We start from the raw sequence: 6,001 nt of genomic DNA on the forward strand, positions 1-6,001 counted from the left end.
AAAATAGCCTGACATAAGTACTAGGCTTGGAGATGCAATCCGTCAATTACTGAGCCGAAGTATCTACAGTGCCACACACCATCAAGGGAGTATCACCTGGTGAAAGGCTCAGACATAGCTGTTTGGCTAACAACAGCCAAACAAGTACTTTAAACCAAATAAATATAGGGCTCTGATTCTCTGCAACCCGCAAGGACTTCAGCGTGCTGCCCCATCCCTTTGGTGGGACTGCCATGGCTCACGCTCACCTCTGGGTGCCTACAAGTGGTTATTTATTCAGCTGCCTAACCCACCCTTGGTGCCATTAGTGACTGGAAAAAAAAAAAAATACCAAGTTCTCTCCTTTGCTTCCAACTCACTGTCAACAATAGAGGCAGGGTGGTTTGGATAACTCCTGGAAATCAGGCTGCTAGCAGAGGGTTTCTCTGCCCCTGAGAAGTGAAATTATACGAGCCTTTGATCTTACTTTTAGTTTCCTTCTCTGAAGTGAATTTTATGCCTGTGGAAAGTGCCAGAATAGCAGGCCAGGAGAATGAAGGGTTGTACTTGCCAATTAGAGAGGTCAGAAAAGGAACCCTGCCCTCAAAGGTCAATTTTGTCCTCCCATGTCTAAGGGGTTTAGGAGAAAGCAGTCTAAGAATCTGCTAGTTTCTTGTCTCTATTGCAGTCTAATTTTTTTTTTTTTTTGAGACAGAGTCACACTCTGTTGCCCAGGCTAGCGTGAGTGCCGTGGCGTCAGCCTAGCTCACAGCAACCTCAAACTCCTGGGCTCAAGCAATCCTCCTGCCTCAGCCTCCCGAGTAGCTGGGATTACAGGCATGCGCCACCATGCCCGGCTAATTTTTTCTATATATATATTTAGCTGTCTATATAATTTCTTTCTATTTTTAGTAGAGATGGGGTCTCGCTCTTGCTCAGGCTGGTCTCGAACTCTTGAGCTCAAACGATCCGCCCACCTTGGCCTCCCAGAGTGCTAGGATTACAGGCGTGAGCCACCGCGCCCGGCCTATTGCAGTCTAATTTGAAACTTCCTTGCTCTACCTTGGTTTTCCCTTCCATTGAGTGGGTAGACTTGTGGGTGCCCTTTTTTTTCCTCAGAGAAATATTTGAGGATAAAGGTGTTTCCAGGTTTGAAATGCTTCTGAGATGACCAGAGCACAAGCATGATATCAATCAACTCAGTCAACTGAAAACCAAACAGCTTCTGGGCGATGAGGTATGTATGCAAGTATTTATCAAATTCCCACCGTGCCCTCCAGACTGTGCCCATTTCTGTGTAGTACAGACAGAGACACAGAATGGGATTGCACCAAGTAGCCACCATCCCAGGACTGGAGAAACTAAGCGGAAAAGTTGGCATGGTTAAAACAAAACAGAGGAAGATCCCTGAGGCTGAAACTCAGGCTTATGAGGAGAGGGTGCTCTTTGGCTGGAGCTGGCTTCTCTGTAGGTACATGGTAAGGCCGATCCTTCAAGTGTTAGAAAAACTTTAATATGCATTGAGCTGCTAGGATGAGGAAGCATCCCCTGAGCGATACTGAGGGGAACCGAAAGTTGAATAAAGCAAAGAGGAAACAATCCGGAAGGAGCAGGTCCCTCCACCCCCTCTAGAGGGGCTGACAGTCTCTTTCTCTCTAGCGCCTCCTCCTGGCAGGACTTAACAGGGATCAGCGGACAAAGCAGAAAGGTGATGGCCGAGTCCAATTCCTGCCACAGCATCACAAAGAGTGGTAGAGAAGGGTTAGTTTGGAGTGGGACTCGATTACTTAACAACTGGCACTGGGCAGTAATCAAGGAGAGAAAAAGGCATGTACCCTTTTGAGTGAGGTGCTATAATGATACAGAGTAGAGAATAAAACTCAGGAGAAGCAGAAAACTGGAATGAGAAGTAATAGTAAAAAAAAGAAAACAAATGTAAACCCTTGGAATTCATAAGCAAAATGTGAAGGATGATTAAACATAACAGAATGTAGGATCAGGGTGAGTCAGTTGGGGTGGGGACAAGTAAAGAGTAAAGCCTCAGGAGCAGAGACTTCCACTGCAATACGAGTTCCATTAATTATTCAACGTAGGACCCTGGGCAATTTGCTTAAACACTGTAGGTTTTGTTGTCCAGATCTGAAAAGTGGAAATAATGCTGCAAAGTTATTGTGAAGAGTGATTGAACTTAGTGAAGTGCCTGCATAAAACAAGCACTCAATTTTTTATCTTTTCAAATCTATTTATCTATTACTTATACATACTCTCATTAATGATACTATGCCAGAAACTGTTATTTGCTCTGCAATATCCACTTTTTGTTTCAAACATAATAGTGGGATTTTTATCTAGGCATATGACTGTACAAAGTAAAGCCTTTATTTCCCAGCTATTCTAGTACTTGAAGCAGGTGACTAAATTTTGACCAATAGGATATCAAACGAAGTGATGTGTGCAACATCTGGGTGGTACCTTTAAAAGGAAGTTACCACCTCTCCTGATTTCTCTTTTCTGCTGGCTGGGTTGCAGACATGATGGGGAGCCATCTCGGACTTCATAGATAAGGACAACATCCCATGGATGACACAGCAACTTGATAAAAGGAGGCTGTTCACATGACAAGATCACACAGCCACCACAGCAGCTCAGACTTTGTGTAAAAAAGAAACAATCTTCTATCGTGTTGAAGTCATTGCAATTTGGAGTTAGATTTGGTCCTTGCCCTCATTGTCCTTGCTTTACATTCTAAAAGGAGCATAACTATTAGATGGGTGCATGAGATAGGATGCTTTTGTTTCCAATAAATAGAATAACCAAAAAATAAGAGGCTTTGAGATAAAGGTTTGTTTGTCACACATAAAGGGAGTCTGGGTGGACGCAGGGTTCATTCAGTGGCTTAGTAATGGCAAGACTCTGTATCAGCTTTTCTATGATGCTCTTGGACCTGTCCTTGTAGTCTAAAGATAGGTGCCATAACTCCAAGCACATCACATCCTCTCTCTCTCTCTCTCTCTCTCTCACACACACACACACACACACACACGATATTTAAAGTGGGAAAAGTGGGAGAAGATGTGTTCCCTGTTCCTCTTTGTCTTCTATCAGGGTGGAAAGTCATTCACAACATCCTCAACAAGTTTGGTCTTAGGTCCCATTGGTCAGGATTGGAACAGAAGCCAATGCCCTAGCAGCAAGGGAGGCCAGGCAAGCCAGGAGCTGGCATTTCAGCTCCTGTAGCTTTTGGAAGGAGGTCTCCGCAGGATAGGAATAAGAAGGCTGGTGACGCTATTGGTTAAGCATCAGTCTTTTCAGTAACCCTCTTTCATTTTCTGTAATTTTCATGTGGTCAGATTAATGCTGAAATTCTTCTCTAAATATGCTTATTTATCTTCTGAATTTTTGTTGAATTTTCACCTTGTATTGCAGAGAAAATAGGATGGATTAATTTATTTTCAGAAAACAAAGTTGTAGCTACTGTTTAATTCAATTCTACCGTGTGTCAGGTTCTGTGTTGAGTACCTCATACACATTGTATCATTTAATAAAGCATGGTTTCCAAAAATTGCTGGTCATCTGCTTGTTACCTTCCAAAGTACTGCATTTTAGTATGAATAAAAATAAAGCTGGATGATAGAAGTCACTGTGAATCAATTTCAATATGCTCAAGAATCAACATTACAGAAAGCAGACATCTTATTATCTTGGCCAAACTACATAAAGTGTTGGCTTAGCTTTTAGCTGTGGCTTCAAATTGATTCTGCTAATGGTGACAGAAAACACAATGGAAAACTAAAACATATCTGGCATTTTCCTGTCAAATGAAGCGAATACTCCTTGGGAAATGAAACATTGGTCAAGAATTGAGATCAATTCACCAGGACTATTTCAGGACTTATCAGAATGTCTCAAAGTCCTTCTAATTTACTTAAATATTTGCTACAGAAGTTGTGCACTCTACCAGTTATTTGTAATGCATAAATCGCTACACATTCTACATTGGGCTCTGCCCTTGCCTTGATATCTGCTAAGTTTAAGAAATTAATATTTGGAAACTTCATTAACAGTGTCACTATCACATCCTATCAGCCTCAAGCAAATGGTCAGACTACAGACATAGTGGAAGCTATTATGGGTGCAATGAAAAAAAGTTATTGAAAGAATTATCCAATGAGAATAGACAAATTCCACATCACACAATATGGCAAAGGGTGGAGACAGGTCTGTTGTTTAACCAGTTCTTCAGGCTCTCTCCCGACTTGGCTATGTCCTCACGTCTAGATATATAGGCTCAATACAAACATAGTTTGCAGTCATTTATTCTCAAACTTAGGTCAAAGGACTCACGTAAGGAACATGTCAAAAATATAGATTCTTCTAACTTTTCCAAAAATATGTATTTAGTAGATCTGGGTTAAAGGAAATGAATCTGCATTTTTAACATGTGTGCCAAGTAGTTCTGATGTAGATAGACCACAGACACAATTTGAGAAACACCAATCAAGATGCTGCTTGGTTGGCATCTTCTTTTCTCACTTTAAGTTATAAAATTTTGTCTTTGCAGGTAACTATGGAGTTGGCCTAAAGGCGGATTCCTTTAAAACCTATATTACAGATGCAAAGTTATACATTAGTTAGATATCAGATAAATCAAGGTGACATTACCACATTGACCAGCATGAAGTTGGTAAATGCAAACACACACACACACACACACACACACCAGCCCAGTGACTTAACAGGGGCAGAGCTATTAAGAATCTCAACTTGATCACTTAGCAAATAAATTATCAAGTATACCAGAGACATAAATTTTTTTAAATGCTGACTTTTTAAAACCACTCCAAATTGCTGTAATCAAGCCACCTGATATTGCAAAACCTACTGGTATAATAAAGATAAACTTAAGGCACCCTCTTCCAGAATAACTGCTATATTAATGGTAGGGAATAAGGGTCAATGTTTGATAGCCAAGGACTTAAGAATTCTCAAGTATTACCCTGAAAAATATCCTTATCTCCCCATAAGGTTCTCAGGAAAGATATGTGCAAAATACAAAAGCAGGATGTTTTGAATAAAAGAACCACTAAATTAATAGCAGCACAAGATTCTCATACCATTTTACTTTGTTACCATGACAGAATCAGAGCAGGTTTGCTTTTGTCTGGAGACCCAAGCTGGGCATTAAATTCCTCTTGTAAACCTGAATTTTGAGACAATTATACACAGTTAAATCTGCGGGAAAAGGGATGGAGGAAGGGGTGGAAGACAGAGAAGAAAGAGAGATGAAAAAGAGAAAATGAATAAGGAGTAAATACAGAGAGCAGGCCCTGGCCTGAGTTCCCTACCCAGTCATGAAAAATAAGGAACCTAATTATCTAGCATGTCAGCCCTGCCTAGATCTGCTTATGACATGAAGAGAAATCGCAAGGGAGAGAGGCAGATGCCATGTCCACCTTTAAGGACTGTAGCCAAGCTTGTAACCACAGTGTGGCCCCCAGGAGCATGTTAGGATCTCACAAATCATATTAGCTCCTGTGGTGAGGGAAAATGCAAAAGGATGAATAGTGAAACAGAAGTAAAATTTGGTCCTGCTGTGGTTTACTTGATCATTGATTTTGACATTGAGATAGAATGGTCGATCTGTTTCCTCTCCCCTCTTTCCGCCTTTCTAAAGCTTACCCATCACTGAGGGTTCAGCTCAAACCCATTCGCCTGTCTGACATCTGCTCAGATAATTGTTTTCATTCTGATCACATGGTGCACATCTATGCCACTCATTTGCCAGCTCACCTTTTGACAGATCCTGAGTAATATGCTTATTAGAAAGTAATATAATCCTTGTATCAATTCATAGAACAATCAGAAGGAATCTTAGAAATGTTATTATGCCTTGTCTCTTAACTGAATTCTTTATTCCTTGAAGACAGCAGCTCTGCTTTGAATAGTTTTGTAATCTTTGTATCACCCATAATATATAATCCAGAAAATCCTCACTTCTGAACATTCAATTTATAAACTTTCA

This window comes from Eulemur rufifrons, chromosome 19, assembly GCF_041146395.1.
Source record: "Eulemur rufifrons isolate Redbay chromosome 19, OSU_ERuf_1, whole genome shotgun sequence".
NCBI lineage: Eukaryota > Metazoa > Chordata > Mammalia > Primates > Lemuridae > Eulemur > Eulemur rufifrons.